Here is a 24,758-nt window from a genome sequence, read left to right on the forward strand (position 1 = left end):
CATCACGTGCCATTAGCTGTGCATGTGAAGGGGGCCTTTATGTGTCCTGTTTGCACATAATCAGAAATCTGGCTATGATTTTTTAAAAACCATTTATGATTTATCAAAAAATCTATTAATGCTCCTGATAAATCAGAGGAGCCAAAAACATTGGACCATTCTGACAGCTGGGTCTCTTAACATTAGTATACTTAATGCACATACTGTGATTTTGCTCATCTAGTTTACTCATGGATAACATCCCACCTGACAGTCTGGTATTATTAAAGTGCCAGACAAAATAAAGGCCACTCAGCCTGTCCTTTCAAGAATAAAGAGAAATCCTGCTTAATGATATGCTGAGAAACAGCTTATCAAAAGTGTGAAAATAGGTCAAACCCTTAAAGCACAAGCAACCAGAATTTAATAATTGGTATAGGCTGTCTGAAAGATCCACTTAAGAAGCCCTGGTAAGTGGTACATCTTAGATCATTTATGAGTTGAACAATCAAAGCAGCTGTTAAGGATTCTCTAAGAATGCCACTCACAAATTATACATTGAGGCCATTCATATAGAAAGAAAAAACAGTGAATTATGGTTACTGCAATTCCTCCATACATCACCTGCATTCGTTATAAATCTATATGGATTCTCGGCCAACATAATCAGAAAAGCAGAAAATCCATGTATTTAAACTAATCTCTGCCCCAATCACTCAGAAAGGGCTCCAATTTTAACAGCAAACTAAACTCACTTGTTTCCTAAATCATACCTCTGTCACCCACTTGTTTCCTCACACACAGCCCCTTTCCTTAAATACCTTTCTCCCAGTCAAGCTCATTTTTAGCCTACTTTCCAGTAGGCTTCTGAGATCACTCAGCATTCTGTGTGTCCGTGTGTGTGACCCCCATCATGCATCAACTTCACAACACCTGGACCAATATGAACCAGATTGGGTACAATTGTAGGGACACATAGGGACACCTCAATGGCATAGTTCGTGATGATTTCATCCACCCCAATTCAAGCTGGCAGACACATAAACCTTTTGAGGCGCAAGTGAGCTAACTTAACCGCGTAAACAATTTGAACCAAATTTGCTACAGCTGTTGAGACACATAGGGACACCTCAACTGTGTAGTTTATAATGATGTCATCCACCGCAATTCAAGATGGCAGACACATAAACTTTTGAGGTGCAAGTGAGCTAACTTGTGAACTGCTTGACTTATTTGAACCAAATTTACTTCAGCTGTAGGGACACATAGGGATGCCAAAATGGTGTAGTTTGTGATGATGTCATACACCCCAATTCAAAATGGCAGAAGCAGAAACTTTTGAGGCACGTGCATTAACTTGAGGACTGTCTAGCCAATTTGAACCAAATCTGGTACAGTTGTAGTGAGTGACCCACAGGGACACCTCAATGGTGTATTTTATAATGTCATCCACCCCGATACAAGACGGTGGACACATGAACATTTGAGGTGCAAGAGATCTAACTTGTGGACCTCAATTTGAACCAAATTTAGTCCAGTTGTAGAGAAAGTGAAAGGAAAATAGGCAGATTAGTTCTTACTAGAACAACTTGTTGGTATTCAAGTTCAGCTGAGGAGAAAAGAGCTTGAGGAGGCAGAAAGGTAAGCTGTAAGTGGGCAGGGTTTGACACCCCATAGGCTATTAAAACCAGATCGCTCCAACTCTTCCTTCTATGTAATTGCTGATCGGTACAGATCCAGATTTAAACATCAAAATTGCCACTGTCATATCTAGTTTGCTCAGGGGAGTAGGAAGGTTGGTGGTGGCCCCGTTACTGCCAATTTTGTGCCATCTCACTGCTAGCTCTGTGCACCCCCCGCCCCGCTTCCACCTTCCCCACTGCCTACCTGTTAGGGAGGGCTGCAGTTCCGGGTTTCAGTGCAAGTCATGCCGCTTGCACCAGCATCAGCAGATAAATACAGGGGGTGTGGCCAGCATTGGAACATGATCACACTGCCTGCCCTCTCCCAGCCAATGAGGTGGGTGGGTGCCCTGAGAGACAGGGTGGCCCCTGGACCAAGGGACATTTGTACTCACCTCCACACACTCCAGACTGGCTATGCTACTGTGTTTGTCACCCAGTCTCAATAGTTTCTACAGCTAACCCTTACAAATGGCAGGTGCCTACTTCCAGCTCTATGGTTCTACTATAAAAGTAGATTTGAAATGTGTGCCCACATTTTTAGAGCCTCTTTGAAAGCAGGTTTCATGAAACCACTCTTATAGCTCAATGCTAAACATGTTTGGAATTAAGTAATCAGGAAGATTATCTCAGTATTTTATGACTGGTTATTTCCTACTAGGTTATCATTAACACCATATTTTCCTTGATGCTTAGATCTAAATGCATTAAAAATACTTAGCTGATTCAGCTGTAATTACCCTCACAAACTGTATTGCTATTAAACATTTCTACGTCCCTATTGATTGAATGCAGTTAATTAGGACATGATTTTCATTCTATTAATCTTTTTTTGTTTCCTCTGATAACACATTCATTCCAATTTTTCTGACTCCAGGAGGTTCATATTAGCTGGGCGGAGCAGGGGGGGCGGGCAGAGCTGAGGCTGGGATATTGTCACTTCAGAGCAATGTTTCAGAACATTTATTTGTCACATTAGTCACAATCCAAGGAATTACGTGACTCCATGCAGCTCCTGAAGCTTTGGGCTTGTGTTTCCCAAGTGATAGTCCCTTCTATACCCACTTCCACTACATGGAAAACTGCCCTATCCAACCTCAGCACAGTACCTCCAGTGACTATTGCTGGTGTCCATCTTATGTTTCTTTTTAGATTGTGAGCCCTTTGGGAACAGGGCCATCAAGCCAGTACCTTACTTTTTTTATTGAGGGGAAAGGGCCATCAAGCTACAGGTAACCAGTTCAATAAGTGACTAGTTCAAATTGGACTCATCTTTAGACATGTAAATTCAGTAACAGTAAGGAGGAGGAACCTCCAGTTTAGAAGGAAAACCTCTACCCTGGGTTGGCCTAAGACCAGCGTTACAACAGAAATGTGCTGACTCTTTCCATTGGATCCCAGAGCTGTTTCTGGAAAAGTGGGGAAGACTTCCCCCTCTTTAATCACTATAAAATAGGGAACAAGAACCCCTCCAATTTGGCACCAGTACAGTCGTGAGTTGCCAGCAACCAGGCACCATGTCACCAGCTGTTACTAGTGTCCAGAAAAGGAGAAACTGTAAGGATTAATGCTCCCTCAGCCAAGGACTTGCCTACTGCTAGACTAAGGTAAAACACAGTGCTAGTTTGTTTGTTTGTTAAATATTTTAATTCCTGTGTGCCTTTCTTTACTTCCAGTTTCTCCTATTTCCCCCAATTGCTTATTCTGTGGGCAATCTTTGTTTCTTAATAAAGTCTATATACTTAGAAGTGGCTTCAATCTGATTTAACAGGTTCTCAAAGGTTACTTGCAAAATGTGCTTCGTAAAGCCATTTGCTACTATTGAGTTGTTTTCAGAATAATACAGGAGAACCTAGTTAATTGCAGTCTCCAAATATACATGGTTATGCATATCCTCCAGCAGGGCTGTTCTTTTGTTCTTATGTGGTGTGGTGTCTGCGGAGTCAGTGGGGACAATGGTGGTGTACAGTTTTGTGTGGAAATTGTACCTTGGATCTGTTCCATGTGGTGATGCCAGATGACATCAAGTGCAACTGAGACATCGCGGACCTCTCACTGCCAGGACAGTACCTGGAGTCCACTTGTCCTTACCATGGTAAGTAGGCCCAAACAAAAACAGGTTGGTTTACGCACAGTTCCCGCAGCTGGGAATAATTCCGTAGCTTTATCTGGTCAGTTTGTTTGTTGATAACATCTCTACACAGGTCAGACTTCAAAAGGTCCAGACAAGATTGGAAGTCACAACCTGAGCTCTTTGGGAATTCATATCTATTTATTTCATGAGGCTAAGAGGCCACCTCACACACCTGCCTGCACGCCTACAAGGGGCCCTTCCCTTAACTGGCTGCAAAAAGGCCTTGTACGGCCTAGTCCTCTGCCAGGCCCCTGGGCCTAAATAACCAATAACAGTGACTCACTTGTGGATTTTTCCAGTGCAGAAAACAGCAGCACTCCTATCCCAGGAGGATCCCATCCTCGTCGCCACAGTTAAGTCCGTGGGTCATACACACACTGGACAAAATGCTCAGTCACAGGCTCTTTATTAACAGAGAACTCGTACAGGCAGGCAGCGGCTTCTTAAAATGAAACAGCAACCAAAGCCCCCTAGAGGCTTGGCTTGGCAGAGCATACATCACATGTCACTCACACAAAAATATGTGTACAGATACTAGTATGTATGTATGAATGTATGTATGTATAACATAATGTTGAAGAGGGCTAAGCTTTTGGATACATCTCTAGGGGTGAGCTCTGCATTAAGGCCCACATAAATTCCTGAGCTCCAGTCTGCTTCTGATGGTAGAATGGGTCTCTGAAATGAAATCTCTAAAATGTGAACCCATTCTGGCAAAGGTGCCTTTAAGAAAAATTCTTTTTTAGCAATAGGACAGGAAACATAAAGGCACCTTGTTCAAGTATACTTTGTAGGAGACTTCATGGCAGGAAGATTATAAACCTCCTTTTAAAAATAAATGATGAATTTGACAACCTTGCTACTTACGTGCAGTGGAAGCTTAGAGAATCTTGATTTTAAAAAACATACTGGTATATTAAACTGAAAGTGTCTCTTATTCTGTCACTCTTGCCTGGGTGAATTGCTCTATTTATTGAACACAGTCAATGAAGTTGGCCCTTAGTTCTTCTATAGTCACCTAGCAATATTCTGTTCAGTAGAGAGAGAGAGAGAGAGAGAGAGAGAGAGAGAGAGAGAGAGAGAGAGAGAGAGAGAGATCTCCATTTCTATCTCATGGGCAGTCTGTACCCATTGCTCTGTCTACTGAACAGAAGTAATATTGCTAGTTTGTTTAAAAAAATAAATCAAACTTCATTACGTTATTTCAATATTTACTATTTCTAATACTGTGTTTGATGGTTTTTAAAGAATAACTCACATTTTTCATACTGGTGGGTTAAAGTTTCACAAAAGGAACATGGCAAAATACCTGCAAACAGAGCTTAAATGGAAGTCTTGAGGCTCTGGACTGCCTGGAAGAAACATCTTCTATTCTGGAAAAAATCTCCTCTTAATCTCAGATTAGAGAGCTGCTGGTAGTTAACAATGGTGAGGAGAGGATACACTCTATACATAGTCAGAAGTGCCCCTAACATTACCTCACACATTCCAGGCCTTAACCTTGTCACTGAAAAGAGATTATAAAACAAAGCCTCAGCTCAAATGAAGCTACTCCTAAAGGAGTTCTCCTCCAACAATTTCTCACCATGGTCCTGAAAATGAGATACAAATTGTGTGACTGTAGGCCATCAAACTATGCAGATGACCCAAAATGAAATTAGGTGCTCCCCAGTTCTCTGAACAGTGAGAAATCCAAAAAGGGTTGTCAGGTCCAGGTGATGAAAATAGTCGAAGTCTGTCACCAAAAAAGTGGAAATAGGTGGTGTTTTTCACCCAAAAAAGAGTCTCTAAAAGGTCTCCATTTTGCATTTTAAAATTGCAGAAAATTTACATATGCTAATTTTTGAAAGGGCCATTTTTGGAAGGGGTGTGTGTGTGTGTGTGTGTGTGTGTGTGTGTGTGTGTATAAAATTGGTATAATATATGCATGCTTTGCTAAAAGCAGGATAATTTGAGAATAAATACAACTCACACACCTTTTTCCCCACACAGTTGAAACACGAGCATTCCTCTGACTGGATTTCAGAATCCTATGGGGCAAATGGGCATTTTATTTTCATTTCAAGGGGGAGGGAAACCACCACAGAACCCTTCCCACACAGTTCAAACACCAATAACCTCTAGATCACAGAATCCCATGGGCCATTTTGGGGGAACAGACACACTCCTTCTCCACAGTTCAATACTAGCCTCCCCTCCACAGTGGTGCATATAGGGGAAGCATATGTTTCCTGAGCTGGAGGGAGCTTACTGGCTGTGCACCACAGCTATAAAGCAACAGAGACACACGACACAGTCAGAAGAAGAAGTCCCTCCTTGGGGCCAGTGGGCTAGTCACAGTGAGTCACTGAGAAAATGAGGGTGCAGGTTGCTGCAAAAAACACATGGCCGGGAAATGAGATGGGAACTGCTAGCATAGCAGCAGCATAGAAACGATCTCCTCCTGCTGCCACACAGCAAATGTCATGAGTAAGCCATTGTTTCCAATGTGCCTATGCACTGGTAACAGCCACTGGTTGTTTTGAGCCATTTGACACTTGCAATAGGATTGCTGGAAATTTGGAAGCCCCTTCCAGCACATAAATAGTTGCGGGGTGGGTGGGGGGTAATAGTTTCAAATCCTGGGTAAATGTCCGCATCTGGGAACCCTAGGTCCAAAGCTAGTGCTACAGTTTTAGTTTCCTGTGGACACATGCTAACTTGAAAAAGAGGCACCTTTTAATGTGGTGATTCTCTTTATTTAGCAGGGGGAGAGTAACTGGCACTATCCACCCCCAACACAGTACCTCCAGTGACTGTTGCTGGTGTCTATCTTATGTTTCTTTTTAGATTGTGAGCCCTTTGGGGACAGGGATCCATCTTATTTATTTATTATTTCTCTGTGTAAACCATAATAATAATAATAATAATAATAATAATAATAATAATAATAATAATTAGTGCCCAGTGAGGCACTACCTTGCTGTGGTTGTGGGGCTTGTGTTCTCTAATGAAGGTGAGAGCTATGCCAGAGGTCCAACCATACTGGACAGGTCTCTCCAGAGGAGCCAGACAAAGAGTGCCTCTCCCATCAACAATATGGTGAGACGTAACTTTAATAAATCTATACCGGATTGGTCGTCGCCCGGGTCAACAAGGACCGCGCCAGGTGCTATACTCCCTGGACATCTGGTGGCAAGTGGGCTACAGGACTCAGGATCTTCAGTTGAGCAACCAGGGCTGGAGACAGCAAAGCTACTGGAAGAAACGTTGCTTAACCGAAAAAAATATACAAAAAATGCCAACAAGGAAATAATGATCTGCTATTACAAGTCTAGTCCAACTAGAAGAGGTTATTTAAAAAGAATGTACCAAATTTGGAAAGAGAAGCATCCAGATACAGAAATAACAGAACAAAGACTAGCAGACCAGAGAAGATTCATAAGAAGAAATAAAGTATTCACAGGAGTTGAGCTGGAAGAACTGCAAAGAGCAACACAGGCTCAAGATATGGAAGAAGAATTACCACCAACTGAAGCAGTTCCTCAGGCGCAGATGGAGGAGGTGTTGGAAATAGAGGATACCACCGTTGCTGAACTGTTTCAAAATCAAAACCAGGCAACCTCCCCTTTGCCTTCACCTCAAAAACCCAAATGCCGTTTAACAGAAAAGCAACAAGAACTAAAGCAAAAAATAACTGAGCACATGAACCAAACAACCACCAGGGTTCGACTTCCCGCTCTAAAAACAATTGCCAAAAAACTACTTGCTCAGGCATTAAAAGATGTCAATGCTGCACTTGCAGAAATAACAACCAATAATTTGCAAGAAAGAAACCAACTAATGTACAGTGCAGCAACAATAACAACATAAGAGCTCGGATATAAGATCAGTGGACCTGTAAAAAAAGAAAGCAGTACATCACCTAAATGGAAGATTAGATTAGAAAATAAAATCTCCAGGCTTAGATCAGATGCTAGTAAATTGAAAGATATGAAAGACAAGAAGCTGAAGAATGAAAACACCCAACAGTATCTGATCCAAAAATACCACCTAGATTCAAGGATTATTAGAGAAGTCCTGGAAATAATAAAGCAGCAAATAACAGCAGTGTCAAAGAAGATTAGCAGATATGAAGCCAGAATTACACAACACAGGCAGAATCTCCAATTCCAGTTGAATCAGAGACGTTTCTACCAAAGCACAGAAGGAGAAACTGCAAGAAACGTAGAAACACCAAATAAAGAAGAAACAGTGCAATTCTGGCGGAAATTATGGGACAATCCAATAGATTATAATAAAAAAGCAGGCTGGATGAAAGAGGTCCAAAATGGAACCGACAAATGCAAGATCTAATAATAACACCAGAATTAATAAGTGAAAGAGCAAAGAAAATTAAAAATTGGACTGCGCCAGGCGACGATGACCTGCATGGCTTCTGGCTTAAACCCCTAACAAGCCTTCATAAACAACTATCAAAACAGTTCAATCACATTATGAAAGGCGGTGATATTGAACAATGGCTACCAACTGGGAAAGCCCATCTCATTATGAAAGACCCAGCAAAAGGTGCAGTTCCAAGTAATTATAGACCAATAACCTGCCTGCCAACCATGTTCAAATTATTAACTGGAATAATAGCAGATGAAGTGATGCAACACTTTTTAACTAACAAACAGCTTCCAGTTGAACAGAAAGGAAATTGCCCGAACACCAGAGGCACAAAAGACCAGCTGCTGATTGACAAAATGATTTTAGAAAACTGCAAGAGAAGAAAAACAAATCTAAGTGTTGCATGGATTGACTACAAGAAAGCCTTCGATTCATTGCCTCACACATGGATACTAAAATGTTTAGAAACAACTGGTGTCAGCAAAAACATTCAGATGTTTATTTAAAAAGCAATGAGCATGTGGAGTACACAGTTAACAATCAATGGCGAGGCACTTGGACAGGTTAGCATTAGAAGAGGCATTTTCCAAGGGGACTCACTATCCCCTCTATTGTTTGTAATCGCCATGACCCCACTTTCACAAATACTAAACAAAACAAGCCTCGGATACCAAACATCTAAAACATCCAGTAAAATCAACCATCTGCTGTACATGGACGATCTGAATTTAAAGTTTAAACTTTAGAGAGCGGGCGGCGGGAGAACTCCCTGCCGTCCGCTTCCCCGGCTGGGCTGCTTCCTAGAAGCCATTTGCAGCCCAGCCGGGGAAGGGGACGGGGTCGGCACGGGAGCTCTCCTGCCGACCCCTTGTGTATGGGAAGGGAAGGGGCGCCAGGGGTCTTGAGGTTGCTCAGGGGGCGGCTGCCAGCCGAGCCGGGGCACAATGAAGAGCTGGGCGGCAGGGACTGGGAGATACCCTGCCGCCCGATTGAGAATTCGACAAAGTAGAAGGAACTTCAAGGAAGCTGTCAAGCCGAGCCGCGCCGCCGAGAGGACAGGGAATGAAGCGGGCGGCAGAGAGGTATGCCGCCCACTTACTCTAAGAAATATGGCAAAATTCTGGAGGGGGTAAGTAAAGCCCCCCCCCCGTACTCTCTTGGAACCCCCCACCCGAACCAAAACCACCCCGTGTCCGGACCAGTCTGGAGGCCTTTTGAATGGCCTCCGAACCGGTCTGTGCACATGACTACTACAAACAAAGGCATGACAAGGTAGCAGGGATGATACACTGGAATATCTGCAAAAAATACAAGCTACCTGTAGCCAAGAATTGGTGGGACCATCAAATTGAAAAAGTTGAAGAAAATGAAGATGTAAAAATATTATGGGACTTCCGACTACAAACAGACAAACATCTGCCACACAATACACCAGATATCACTGTAGTCGAGAAGAAAGAAAAACAAGTCAAAATAATCGACATAGCAATACCAGGGGATAGCAGAATAGAAGAAAAAGAAATAGAAAAAATCACCAAATACAAAGATCTACAAATTGAAATTGAAAGGCTGTGGCAGAAGAAGACCAAAATAATCCCAGTGGTAATTGGCGCCCTGGGTGCAGTTCCAAAAGACCTTGAAGAGCACCTCAACACCAGAGGGGCCACAGAAATCACCATCAGCCAATTAAAAAAAGCAGCTTTACTGGGAACAGCCTATATTCTGCGACGATATCTATAACCATTGACAATAAAATTCTGGCATCCCAGGTCCTTGGGAAGGACTCGATGTCTGGATAAAACAAACCAGTCAATAACACCTGTCTGACTGTGTAAACAAGAAAGAAGAAGAAGAAGAAGAAGAAGAAAGTGGTCATACAGAAAACACCCCCCTGCATTCAGTGAATGTGAAAGGGAGAGGAGGCTCATAAATGTGTCCCTTTCTCAATAAGGCAGATCTGGCCACAGTTACCCATGCCTTAGTCACGCCACGGCTGGATTACTGTAACACGCTCTACATGGGGCTGCCCTTGAAGAACATCCGGAAACTGCAGATAGTGCAAAATGCGGCAGCTAGGGTTTTATCTGGAGCTGCCTGATGGGAGAACATCACACCCATTTTGAAAGAGCTGCACTGGCTACCCGTTTGTTTCCGGGTCCAATTCCAGGTGCTGGTTTTGACCTTTAAAGCCCTTAACAGTTTGGGCCCTGGATATCTGAGGGACCGCCTGCCCCCAAGGGTTGCTGCCCACTTGACGAGGTCATCTGAGGGGACTCTGTTCTGGGTGTCAACAATGAGGGAGGCTCGGTTGTCGTGCACGCAGGACAGGGCCTTCTCTGTTGCTGCCCCCAGACTCTGGAATGCTCTCCTGGTGGTTATTCGCTCCTCAGTCTCCATCACAGCTTTTTGAAAGCATGTTAAATCCTTGCTTTTTACCCAAGCTTTTATATGATAGTCTCTGCTGCTGCTCTTTGTATTTTGTATTGTTTTTATGCTTATGTTTTAAAATTTTTAATCAGATTTGTTTTCTATTTTTAGCTTAATATTTTAATTGTGTCATTTTTACAATCTTGTTTTTAAATTCTTCTGTAAACCGCCTTGGGATTGTTTGAATGAAAGGCAGTATATAAATTTAACAATCAATCAATCAATCAATCAAAATAAATAAATCACACTGTGACACCAATGCACCAATTGGCCAACTGCCAGGCAGCTGTGTTTTTACCATTTTTATGAAGGGGCCCAGCTATATCCATGAAGGGCTTATGCACACCATTTAGAGCCCTAGATTACCTTGGGTTTCACATTGTACAAATAAGCCTGCCAAGTATACAGATCACCCTACATCTAGGCAAATGTACTGGCCAGCCAGCATCTTCTATTTAGAGGTGTGGCTAGCAGAAGCAATCCCATTCCTCCCGCCTTCATTCATTGAAAAAAGATGGGACGTTTTCTGAACAGGACAATATTTAATTGTAAACTCTGTGTTTAGAAATATATAAGCAGAGGCTGATAGGAGCAAGCTAGACATCATCACTGCTAATCCTGCTTCAGCTTCCCAAAGCAAATCTGCACCCCAACCATGACTCAACTTTAGCCATCTCCACATTAAAAATATCTGCTTCCTACAGTTCCATATTGCAAATTCAAACTTATAAATCATTTATCTGCCCTTCTGGCTATATTTAGATGCCAAAACATGTCTATACCTACAAAGATTATAATCGTTCGGACAATGGTTTTTCTTGTGACACTCTATGGATGAGAAAGCTGGACTTGGAAGAAGCAGGACAGAAAAAGTATTGATGCTTTAAAACTTTGGTGCTGGAGAAGACTTTTGGAGATACCATGGACAGCCAAGGAAACAAACAAATGGATCATAGAACAAATCAATCCAGAATTTTCACTCGATGCACAAATGACCAGGCTCAAACTATCATACTTTGAACACATTATGCAAACCCTTGAGAAGTCCATAATGCTGGGGGAAATTGAAGGAAAGAGAAGATGAGGACAACTAGCAACAATGAGGATGGACTCGGTTATGACAGCAATGAATGAACTACTGAGGGACCTAAAAAACCAAGCTGAAGACAAATCATCCTGGAGAGAATCTAGCTATGTGGTTGCTAAGAGTCGACACCAACTTGACAGCACTTAATCAATCTGGCTATCTCCCCAAAGGCAGAGGGGAAAGATGTCCAGTCATCACAGAAGGTATATTCATATTCTTACTTCCCTAAGTTACTTGATGATAGGGCCATTCTCAGTAATCAAGACAAACCCACAACAACATGCATATCATTTCTGGTACTCAGCAAGTTGCCCATTCATAATCAATTCTTACCCACAAGAAATGTCTAGGCTTACCTGTCAAGTAGGAATAGCATCTTGATCAGAGCTGCTTTTGCCTATATGCCTGACTGGCTGTTAGTACATTTTTAATGCCATTTTTAATCTACACAAAAAACATCTGAGGCCACTCACCCGGCAGAAGTTCTATGTGCTTTTCTGCCGCTAGCCTCGTTTTGCAAAGTCATGGTAATATGTAACGAAAAGAAAGTGCAGAAGATTACAAAACAACCTAATCAAGTGCAATAATGAATATTTCAACAGACCAACATTTCAAAGTTTTAATTAAAATTACTGGTGCTATTGATATTGTAATGTCTTCGGGTAACATAGAGGCGAGTCATCACAGGCCTCCCAAATGGACTTCATTACACATGCAATTAATTATAGATATTGCTGCTGAAACTACCTTGGGATCTCCGAGATTTAAAGCAAGTGCTCAAGCATTTAACTACAGAAGGCAGCTCCGCTAGCACCACCAGCAGATTAACTGTTATTATACTTAACCCAGATACCAGATCTCTGGGTTGGGCCTCCAGTCTTTTCTGCCAGCTCCAATCTTTGCCCCTCTACTTCAATCACACCACTGCTTCTCCTGTAGCCTCAAATGAAAACTCCTTTTAAAAACTAAAGCAAAAGTCGCAATGGTTTGAAATATATTTTTCTCTATCCCACCTAGCGATCAGTTCTTTCTAGCAGCTCTCTGAGCTGGAAGGCAAAGGAAAGTTTTAATCAAAGTGCATTGTTCTGTACTTTTCTCTCCTCTTACTTTGACACTTCTTCCTTCCACAGCTTCCAGCCCATTCTGATGATCCCTCAGGACGCACATGGTACTGTTCTGAAGTACATTTTCTAAGCTGATTATTTTCACATTCTCGAAGTTAGATGGGGGAGAGAGAAACAATGACTCTTAAAAAAAAAGAAAGAAAGAAAACCCAAGTGCAGCTTGGAACCTGTGACTTTCAAACAGCCCCCACTTGCCCTCTGACACGGCTGCTTACAGTTAGCCTTAATGCATATTCTAAAGAAGGGTTGATCTGGCCCAAAAGGAGAGGAAATCATTATTTGGAGACCAAATCAAATACTGAGGTACTCTGCCTTTTAATGCATTCTCCCCCTGGCTCCCACAGCTCACTGCTAAAGGAAGTTAAAGCTGGTGTCAAAGACTCCTTGCTTATATACATTTGTGAGCTGTAGACACTCTGGGATCAAACTTATTTTAGAAAAGATGAAGGAGCAAGACTGCAGTTTTCGTATAACCTTTTCTCCCTTTTCCCAGGTGAAGGTAAATTTCCTAGGCTTTGATAGCATCCTTCTTCTATTCTAATAGATCCTCAACTTAAAATACTTTACACACTAAATCTAAAACTACAGGCTCAATCCTGCTGCCAGGTGAGACCAGTGGCATTTCTCACCTTCATTTGCATGACATTTGAGAAGAGTGAGATCCTTATAAACTGATGCAGCCCTTCAGCATCTTCATGTGTCCCTAAGGACCAAACAACACATGACATTCAGGCCATCATTGCAAGATGGATTTAATGTGGAAATGGATCTTATATCCTTAAAGATTAGCCACAGGAGTCCTCGATTTGGCCTAGGAATATGGTGCATGGCAGAAGAGGGTTAACACATTTCCCCTGTGCCAAACCACTACCTCCACCAATTGCAATGTATGCACTGGAGTGTGTGAAGAGGGGCTAGTGGTTCACAAAACTGCCTCAGGCGCTAGGGAATGGGCTTAATTCAGGGCTGGAGAGGGGCAGATGTTGTGTTCTATCCAGTATCTGTTATGTTTTGTGTTAATGTCTTCTGAATGGACAGCGGCCCTCAGTGCCGATTGTGCTTATTGAACTTAAACTTTACATAACTAATGGATAGCCATGCAAAAACAAGGTGCCTGAACATCTCCAGACAGCAAGTGAGATGTTTCTTCTCAATGAACTAGTGCTGAGAACTGATGGTTTGGTGGTGCCAACCTTCTTACAAGCAAAAGTGATCAAAGTTGCCCATGAATGGCACCTGGGCAAGAGCTTGACTCAAAGGCAAATCAGAGGAAGTTTTTGGTGACCAGATATGGACAAACACATTGAAGATGTGATCATGCACTATTTGGCTTGTGCTGTATCTGACAAGTCATAGAATACTTTTGCCACCCCCTTGACTCCTGGGAAAAACTTTCTCTGGATATAATGAGGCCTTTGCAGCAGGGAAATGCTTGACTAACAAGTAGCAGGTTGCCGGTTCGAATCCCTGCTGGAGGAGGCAGTGGTAAACCCCTCCTGTATTCTACCAAAGAAAACCACAGGGCTCTGTGGGCACCAGGAGTTGAAATCGACTTGACAGCACACTTTACCTTTACCTTTATAACCAACCCACAAACCAAAGATTTGTTCTTGTGATGGTGGGTGACTATTCCAGATAGCCAGAAGTTTAATTTGCTGACAACATTATTACAAAGAGACCCAATTCATAGCTTGCAGTTTTTGCAAGAGAAGGCTTTCCTAAAGAACTAGTTGCTAACAATGGGACACAGCTTACCTCATTTGAAATGGAGCAATATTTGCATAACTATGGGATAAAACACAAGACGCTTTCACTGTACCATCCTCGAGGGAATGGCTAGTGGAAATAATGAAGGAATGCAACAACAATCCTGGAAAGGCAATCTGTGAAACTTTGGTTATCAAACTACTCCTCATTCCACTACATTAAAATCACTATTTGAACTGCTGAGAGGACACAAAACTATCACCAAACATACCCAATGGCAACAATTGATAGGGTTTTCTATGCCATCTTACCACTGAGGATGCAGAGATTCGTGATCCGGCAAGGGAGAAGCAACAAAAATACAAATTGTATGAGGATCAGAAATGGCATACAAAACAGTGAACATTTCAGGTGGGCAACTTTGTTCAAGTATGGTGGTCTTATAAAGTGAGAAAGGGATGTTTCTGATATCCTGGACCAAATCAAATAATCAAAATCCAAGGAGATTCTGTCATATTAGATAATAGAAAGAAATGGAACTGTTCGAGACTTTCCAGCATGCATACTATAAGAAAAAAGGGAAGGGAGTCTCATCTCAAGAGATAAACTGGAGAGGACTTTGATCTTGCCTCCAGTTTTGACCTCACAGAGGAGGCTGATGAAAGTGATGGACAATCCTCCTTACCAGAAAGAACATCACTAGTATCTTTTGTGCCAGAGAACCCAAGAATTAGGAGAAGCGTACGTGGCAGGAGACCACCTTTCTCATTGATTTTAAATCAATTCAATTCTGGCTGTTATAAAGGAGAGGGATGTGTTTTATTCTATCCAGTATATTTTATATTTTGTTCTTTAGGCATTTGTCCCAGTGGGGATCCTGTAGAGAGTGTGGGGGGTGGAGTCAGAAAGGTAAAGGGAGGGGGGAAAGAAGGAGAAAATGGAGTTGTTTCTGAATAAACTCTTAGTTAAATCTATATAAGATTACTTTGTGTTTGTAAGGGAAGCAGCTATAAAACAGCAACTTGTGCTGGATCTGGAAACAGACAGAAAGCTAGAACAGAGATTTAAGAAGGGAGTAGTCTTACAGTCTAAAAATAAACACAAGGCAGTCACCAGTAACAGCTACAGGGAGAGATGCTTTCCTAGATGGAAGAGAAAGAGTTGCTCGCTCGCTCTGCTAAATACAGGAGAATCACCACTTGAAAAGGGGCCTCTTGGCCCAATTAGCAGAAATGAACTAGAGTTTTTGCCAAAGAAATAGAGATGAAAGGCTGCATACTTACAATATTGTAAAGGGAGAAGTTATGGATTTGGCAACATACTGGATATGGGGAATAAAAAGAAGAGAACAGTAAAAGATAAAGCCAATACTGAGCCCATACTCAGAGGTGCTGTTAAAACTCTGAGTGATGCTGGCAGTTGTATGTAGAGGTGGAGCAGGGGGAAGTGAAATACCCTATTTAGCTCAACTGCCCAGGCAAGACAGTTAATATCAGAAGCCATTTTCAGACATCATGTCCCTGGATAGAGTGAACACAAGGGGGAGAAGGATTGCACACACTAGCTAAGCCTCCCAGTCATCATACCCATTGGCCATACTGCTAGGCTACATGCATTCAGTTATCAGCAGGGTTCCTCATTGAGAGGGTTCCTCCCTTCTTTCACTCAATACTGCCATCTACAGGCAAATGTTAAATGCACAGGAGTGTGACCAGTGAATGCCTCAATGAGGGAGGCATACTTAGCAATGTGATGCTGCTCCCATACACACAGTCACACACACATTTGCTTTGCATGAGAACATGATGTCTGAAGTTTCATTTCATCACACCATCCCCTATTCAAGCTACTGAAGAGCAGAGCAAGCACACTGCTCATACTCAAAGCAGCCTCATCCCTCAATAAGCCATTGGATATGTCTTTTATTCACTGATAACATTTAATAGCATGCTTCAATCACATTTCCTGTGGTGTTACGTTTGGGAGAGCTATAGATTAAGAACAGACCACATGCTTTCTGTGCCATCTGCCCTGTAGATCTATAAAGAGGTTATCCTCCCACCACCACCACACCCCAGTGCTGTTCTCACTCCTCTCAACAAGTGTTTCTGGGATCAGCAGTGAAGGGTAGGATCATTTCCTTTTTGTTTTCTGTTCATAAATAGCTAGTACTAAAAGCCTGCATTCTGTTCTTGAGCTGTCACTCTCCCAGCCTAACACAGCAGAGAAATATTGTCTGGCATTCTTAAAGTCCCTCAATAATTTTAGGTCTGTTGTAGACTCTCTGTAGAGTAGTAATGTGGCAGAACAGAATTATACTATGTGCCATTTCCAGTCCCATGCCTTCTATAACAACAGGTCAGCAAAAGTACAGAGACTTGTTTCAAAGAATATGACAAAGTAGCATATTTCTTCATATTGTAACTAAGTCTTTACACAGCCTTCTTATTGAAGTTCCATACATAAGGAAGCCGTATGCCTGTGTTTGCCTCTGATATGATAGACTATGTTGGTGAACATAGCTGGAGATTCCCCTTCCAGATTAGGGCATCTCCAGGAATGTTTCCAGGTCAGGGGCAAAGTATATACATATCAATATATGCATAGAATTATGTAAACGTATGTTCCACATTAACTTGGCCATGAATCCAAGGGGCAGAGAATGGCCTCCCTTCCCACACTCCATTCCTCACAGGTACCCATGCTTCCAGCCATTGTTGGGGATAAATTCAGTTCTGGACTCAGTTCCAGTTGAATCAACCCCAGCACAGCATCCATTCAATGGCTGTTTCTGGTGTCTACCTTGTATTTCTTTTTAGATTGTGAGCCCACTGGGGACTGGGAAAGATCTTACTTGTAATACTTTGCCCAAACCCCAGTCAAGACAAGCCCCCAAACTCCTGCCTGAGATCCCAGAGCAGCATCATGGGGATGGCAGCGATGGGTTGGCAGTGGAGAATCCTAGCCGCCACAGTGGAGCCCCAAGGCTGGGTGGGGAAGCAGGGCCCAAACATGGTTGCCAGGACTCACTCGGTCTTGTGAGAGTTGGAAGTCTCTCAAGACAGGACTTGGGGCTCTCACAAGACTTGCTATGAATGCTGACAAGTATTTAAACCTCTGGCTAATGATGAGACGGGGCCAGAGGAGGAAGGAGGAGGAAGCTCTCCCGGGCAATCAAGTGGGTGGCTTGCAGCAGAGCCTGATCCGGAGATGGGGGTCCGAGTGCTGCTTAAAACTGCCCTGCTCCCCACATTGCCTCCATGCCTTTGCTGAGGCTCCAATGAGGAGGTGCTGCAGGCCAGGCCAGAGAGAGAGGACTTATTTAGTTACTTACTTACTTAGTTATTGTTTGTCTATGTAAACAGATAAATGTCCCCATGGGACATCCCCCCCCCCCGCAAGCTCATTTCCTTGGAATGGGTTGTATTGTAATGCAATTGTGTGCTGTGCTAAGAAATTCTGATTAACCATTGCCAGCTCTAACAAACAATGCCCTGTTTCCACTCTGTCTGGGCTAATTGCTTTGAGGGTGTGTGTGTGTGGCGGGCAGGGGGGAGTTTGGTTCAATTCATTCAAGTTAGTTACTCGGTCGCTTCTGCCTTTCTGGCTGCCTCATTCAAGAGAGAATGAAAGAACTTGTTTTGCATTGTATGTCTAAACTCAAGTTTCCATGATGCCGTGCTTGCCTTGCTGCCAACCTGAGCCCAGCATGCAAGCCTGCTATGGCTTCTGCATGCCAGCCTGGAAATGGATTAATCTGCTGCTGCATTGCTAGCTTTTTTGTTCCAGAAGATTTTTTTTTCCACCCCCTTGAGAGAATCTCTGCCTGACTGTGCCCTGTGCCAGCAGCCAGCAATGTCCTGAGTGAGTGAGGAGGCAAGTTGGAGGGAGGTTTGGGGTTGCAATTGAATTTTAAAAATTCTGTGTTGTAGTTTAGTTTAGAGGAAGTTTAAACAGGAGTTCTGTGTGGGAGAATCTAGCTATTGTGTAGCTATAGTTATATTGTGTCTCTCTGTTCCCTTTCTGCTCCCTATTTAGTTACTCTCTCTCTCTCTCTCTCTCTCTCTCTCTCTCTCTCTCTCTCTCTCTCTCTCTGTGTGTGTGTGTGTGTGTGTGTGTGTGTGTGTAAGTGTAATCCAATTCAAATGCCTGCTTGCCTGCCTAGGATGGTTTGTTGTTCTGCTGCATCTGTGTGATTTTGCTTTGGAAACCTGGTTCTTTGTAAAGCTCTGCTGTTGTTGATGTGTTGAAAAAAATGTCTGTGAATGATAACTGCTTGCTTGGTGGAGGAGGGAGTGCAGGGCACACTTGATGCCACAGTTGGCTGAAGTTTGCTGCATCTGATGCTTGATTTGGAAACCTGGTTCTTTAAGAAGCTCTGCTAGTCTGCTCTTCTCTGTTGTTGTGTGTGCTGCCTGGCAATGATTTTCTATGCATTGTTGAAGTTTGTGTGTCTTGTGGCAAATTTGGGGCAGAAAGGGGGTAGAGCAGTGGGTTGGACATTAGCACCCCAAGGGGTGCCTGCCCACCACCCAGATTGCAAAGGAGTTAGCCAAAGGCCTGGTTTTAAATTGATTTCTGAAGTTTACACGTCTTTAAGGTTTTATCCCATAGGGAACAATGGAGGTTTCAACAGCCCCATAACTGCACTGAGGGGGTGCTGAGGTGGCCCAGAGTGAGTGGTGGTGCATTGCACAAAGGTTGCCAGCCACCTCCATGAGTTGCTAACCCATGGGGTACTGGGTTTTGTTGTTTCTGAGTGTAGATTCTCTGGTAGCATATGAGATATTCAATGACAAACCATGAATCCTCTCTCATATGCTACCAGAGAATCTACATTCAGAACACCTCAGAAACAACCAAACCCTGTAACCCACGGGATTGTGGGTATGGGGGTGGTTGGCACCCTAGGTGCACTACACCACCACTCACTCCAGGTCACCCCAGTGCCCCCCAGTTAGAGTTATGGGGCTACTGATAGCTGCATTATTCCCTATTGGGGAAAACCTTAAAGATGCATGAACTTCAAAAAAAAAAAAAACCACAAAAAAATCAGCCCTTTGCCCAATTCATTTGAAAAAAAATGTGGTAGCTTCCTTGCCCCCACTGGGCACTACCACCCACCCTACTCTGCTCTGGGCCACACACACACCCCATGAAGCTATACTTTTGCTAAAACATCCATTATTCCCTAAGAGAAAAATCTTACACTTCAAAAATTCACCAAAAATTAGCCCTTTGCCCAATTTCTCTGAAAATTAGGTGGTAGCTTCACCCATTGGGCACTACCATCCCCACTCACTAGTTTTGCCTTGGGGCCTTTTTTAAAAATACAAAATGTTTCAGATTCGGATTTTGCAATCTCGAACAAAGAACAAAATTGGGTGTTTTGGATTGGTTGATTTCAAACAAAGAACAAAATGGGAGTTTTTCAGATTTTGGCCAAAACAAAACGGTGGGGGGGAGGGGACACACACAACCCTAGTTGTTAAAAAGCAGTATACTAATGTTTTGTACCGTAAATGATATCATCACAAAAACAGTTTATATGTAAATCAGTATTGCATAATCAAAGTGTTGATAAAGTCACTTACTGCTATTACCATTTATAGCCCCCTTAAATCTTAAGAAGAAAGGATTCAGACCCAGCTGAAGGCACAGTTATGCCAGGACAACTTGGCTATAATTCACTCCTGAACGAATTTTTACATCACTAAAGGAAAAGGTAAAGAGGATAGTGAAGGTGTTAGGAAAGTTGAGCCTGAAAACTCTTCAATTTAATGCTAAAATGAACTTGCTTATTCAGTAAAGATGAAAAATCGGCATGTTTTCCAGTGCTGAGAAAATCGCTTTCAATAAATTTATATGAAATACCTCAGAATGGATGTTGTCAACACCTTCTTTAAAGTGCTCTGACAGATAGCAATAGATAGGTAGTCAAGTCATTGCTCAATCACATTAACTTTCATAAACTCATGGGAGCTATTGAGCAGAGAATTTAGAGGGTGTTAGTTACTTACCAGGCTCGATTTAAGGGATATTGTTTACACTATAAAGCATCTGAGGTTTAGCTGATAGATGAGTGAAACGGAACTTAAATGAACTCTGGAAACGAAAATCAAGTGATACACTACAGAGTGCTTACCAAGAGCATCTTTTAGAACCAGTGGGATTAAATTACACTCACCTAAAAATATTTTGACTGAAATGAGATTGTGCCACACTCATTTACTGGTAGTTAAGGCATTCACAGCAACGACAGTGTTGCTGAGGAGCCATGGGGATTCACTCAAATAAAAGACTCCATTATTAAAGGTCAATCTTTCCGTTATCAGAAACTTTGGAAATGGCACTTGCAAAACACTCAAAAATGTTTCCACTCCCATTTGGAAATTATTTTCTCAAGCCACAAAAATCCTAGCACACATAATTACCCAATCTAGCTGCTAAGGTGACCCAGATATTACATTGACCATTCCTTTGAAATATTCTTCTCTTCTTTTATCAGTGATCCTTTATGATTTTCTAAATATGTTAGTGGGTTGTCAATGAGATGATTAAGCTATTTACAGCCCAATTTATTTGTAAGTGAGCATTAGGCACAGACTTTAATGTTCACAAACCAGTCCTGTTGCACCAAAGTGAGCCATGAACCCTAAACAAACATGAGATAAAAATGAGATAAGCATGTTTCAAGTATGAAGTATTGGATACTCTTTTTCACCATATAATATGTGTTTGTTAGCCTGTATTGGGAGTCCCCTTGATGTCATCCACCTAGAAAATGCCTGCTGAGAGTACACAGCAAGTCCTCATTTGAGGTGACAAAGAGAAGGCAGAACTGCTCAATTTTTATTTTGCCTCCATCGTATCCCAAAAAGAGAACTGCATGTAACCCCACAAAAGCAGAGTGACTGATCTGTGGTCAGGATAGATAAAGAGTTGGTCAGTAAATATCTACCTACCTTAAATGAGTTCAAGTCTTCAGGGCTAGATGAATTGCATCCTAGGGTAATAAAACCTATTTCAAACTGGCTTTAGAGCTAGCTATGGGGTTGAGACCGCCTTGGTTGGCCTGATGGATGACTTTTACTGGGGAGTCGACAGAGAGACTGTGACTATGCTGGTTCTTCTGGATCTCTCGGCAGCGTTCGATACCATTGACCATGGTATCCTTCTGAATTGCCTGAGGGAGTTGGGGATAGGGGGCACTGCTTTGCAGTGGTTCCACTCCTATCTCTCGGGTAGATTCAAGATGGTGGAGCTTGGTGACAGTTGCTCCTCAAAATGGGAGCTGTTATATGGAGTCCCCCAGGGCTCCATTCTGTCACCAATGCTTTTTAATATCGACATGAAATCGTTGGGTGAGGTCATCAGATTTGGTGCAGGGTGTTAAGAGTATGCTGATGACACCCAAATCTACTTCTCCTTTCCATCTTCAGGAAATGGCATTGATTCTCGAAATGCCTGCCTACATGCAGTAATGGGCTGGATGAGAGAGAACTAACTGAAGCTGAATCCAAGCAAGACAGAAGTGCTCATTGTGGGGGCTCAGAATCTGACGGGTGAGTTAGATCTTCCTGTACTAGATGGGGTTACACTCCCCCAGAGGTGCGGAGCAGGTGCGCAGCTTGGGAGTACTCCTGGACCCAGGCCTCACTCTGGTATCTCAGGTGGAGGCCATGGCCAGGAGTGCTTTCTCTCAGCTTTGGCTGATTTAACAGCTGCACCCATTTCTTGAAGAAGATGACCTCAAAGCAGTGGTGCATCAGCTGGTAACCTCCCGGTTCGACTACTGCAATGCACTCTACGTGGGACTGCCTTTGTACGTAGTCCGGAAACTTCAGTTAGTTCAGAATGTGGCAGCCAGATTGGTCTATGGGCTAACCCGGAGAGACCATATTATGCCTGTTTTGAAACAGTTACACTGGCTGCCGACATGTTTCAAAATACAAAGTGCTAGTTATTACCTTTAAAGCCCTGAATGGCTTAGGTCCAAGTTATCTTAAAGAGTACCTTCTTCTATATGATCCCCACCACACGTTAAGGTCATCTGAGGAGGTCCATCTCCAGTTACCACCAGTTCTTCTGGTGGTGACACAGAGGCAGGCCTTCTCTGTAGCTTCTCCTGGACTGTGGAATGCACTCCTGGCAGATATCCATAATTTGAGATCATTACTGTCCTACAGGAGCCTGGCCTTCCAGGGTTTTTAAATGATTGACAAACTGTTTAAAATTGTTTTAAATTGCCGCCCTTGTTTTCCAGGGTTTTTTAGCTGTTTGAATTGTTTAATTGGTTTTATTCTGTTTTTATAGTTTGATTTTAACTGTTAACTTGTTTTAATTGTTTTTACCATGTTGTAAACACCCCTGAGCCATTTAGGAAGGGCGGTATATAAATCTAATAAATAAATAAATAATAAACAGAGTTGTTGGTGGATTCCCAGAATCTTTGAGATATCCTGGAAAATGGATTAGGTGCCACAAGACTGCAGATGACCAGCTATTGTTCCAGTTTTCAAAGGGGGTGGGGGATGCTAAGAAACTACAGACCACCAGTCTGACTTCAGTACAAGAAAATATGTTAGAACATATTATAAAGCTGGGATCCCTAAGTATCTTGATAATGATGCACTGATTAGTAGAAGGCAGCATGGATTTGTCAAGTTTAATCCTGCCAGACTAATCTTATCTCTTTTTTTAAGGGTTACTACTTAATGGATTGTTGGAATTCTGTGGATGTAGTTTATCTTGATTTCAGCAAAGTGTTTGATCAATGATATTTTGGTTAGCAAATTGGCCGCATGTGGGCTTGAAAATAAGACTGTCTGGTGGATTCACAACTGGCTGAAAAAACCTTACTCAAAGAGTGCTCATCAATGACTCCTCATCAAACTGAAAGGAGATTTCAAGTAGGTGTCATTTAATCAATGGCTTAAATGAAGGTGGAAGGGATCATCATCATATCTGAAGATGACACAAAACTGAAAGAGATAAGTAACACTTCAGTAGACAGAAGAATAAAATTCAAAAAGATAGAATGGAAAACTGAGCTGAAACTAACAGAATGGAATACAGCAGAGACAAATTCACAGTTCTGTACTTGGGATGGGGGGTGGGATCAAATTCAGGATGGGGGATACCTGGCTTGGAAGTAGCACATTTGAAAAGGATCTCAAGATCACAGTTGATCACAAGTTGAATATGAGTCAGTAATGGGATTAAGCTGCAAAAAATGCTACTGTAATTTTAGGCTGAATTAATAGAACGATCGTTTCCAAAATATAAGAAATAGTCCCACTCTATTCCACAGTAGTCAGACTTCATTGGCAGTAATGGGTCCAACTCAGGGCACCAGAGATATGTAGACAAAATAAAACACTAATAAACAAAATAAAACAGAGGAAGGCAATAGTAGGGATGTACATGGAGCTGGCTGGCCTGATTTGGCTCAAATCAGGACTGGATTCGAGCCGCCCACTCAGGCTCAATCGAGCCCAGCCCGGTCCCACCATCAAGCCACCTCCTGCCTGTCTCCCAAATTACAGCCTCGGCCTGCTTCAATTTTGAGCTGGTTCACACATCCCTGGGCAATAGAGATGCTCAGGGCTCCAGAGAACAAGTCGTACAAGGAATGCCTGGAGTTTGTTTAGCCTGGAGAAAAGAAGAATGAGGGGGTGACATGCAAGAGCAAGGGATGATTCTTCCATGGGACAAGGTGAGGTGGTTGCCTCAAGCAGCAAATTACTGGGATGCCACCAGGGCAGCAGGATATCCCCATTTCCTCCTGCCACCTCACCAATCGCCTTCTGCTGTCGTCCACCATCTGAAGAGCTTGTGGCACAGCCATCTCTCAGCAAAGGGCCTTATCTCTTCTCCTGACTTCTTCCTTTTTGCTTTCACTGCCCCCTCTCTCACCACTGGGCTGATAGTGGGAGGAAGCAGAAGAGAATCTGAGGAAAGGGCATTAGATAACTCTCTCCAGTACTCTATATCCCTTTCCTCATTTCTTCTTCCCCTTCTCCTTATCAGCCCAGTTGCAGGGGGGAAGGCAGAAGAGAGCGTGGATGGTATGAAACAGTGGCTATTGCTGCTGTAAAGGAGAAGAAGGCAGCAATCATAAGAGATGAATGTGCGTGCCTAGGTGAGCACACAAGATCGAGAAGGAAGGGGTGGCATTTGGCAACCTGCCTCAGGCGCAAAGATACCTTGGATTGCTACTGCTTGCTCAGCTGATTTATCCACCA

At 42.7% G+C, this 24,758-nt stretch overlaps 1 long non-coding RNA gene across 1 annotated transcript in view; it reads left to right on the forward strand.

Annotated features, from left to right (window-relative positions):
* Window positions 1-3,553: 3,553 nt before the first annotated feature.
* LOC128348983 (uncharacterized) overlaps window positions 3,554-24,758 on the forward strand; it is a 54,066-nt gene continuing 32,861 nt past the window's right edge. The window contains exons 1-2 of the long non-coding RNA XR_008318468.1: window positions 3,554-3,756; window positions 21,954-22,076. This is a non-coding gene — a long non-coding RNA (uncharacterized LOC128348983). The remainder of the gene's footprint in view (window positions 3,757-21,953; window positions 22,077-24,758) is intronic.

This window comes from Hemicordylus capensis, chromosome 3, assembly GCF_027244095.1.
Source record: "Hemicordylus capensis ecotype Gifberg chromosome 3, rHemCap1.1.pri, whole genome shotgun sequence".
Taxonomy (NCBI): Eukaryota; Metazoa; Chordata; class Lepidosauria; order Squamata; family Cordylidae; genus Hemicordylus; species Hemicordylus capensis.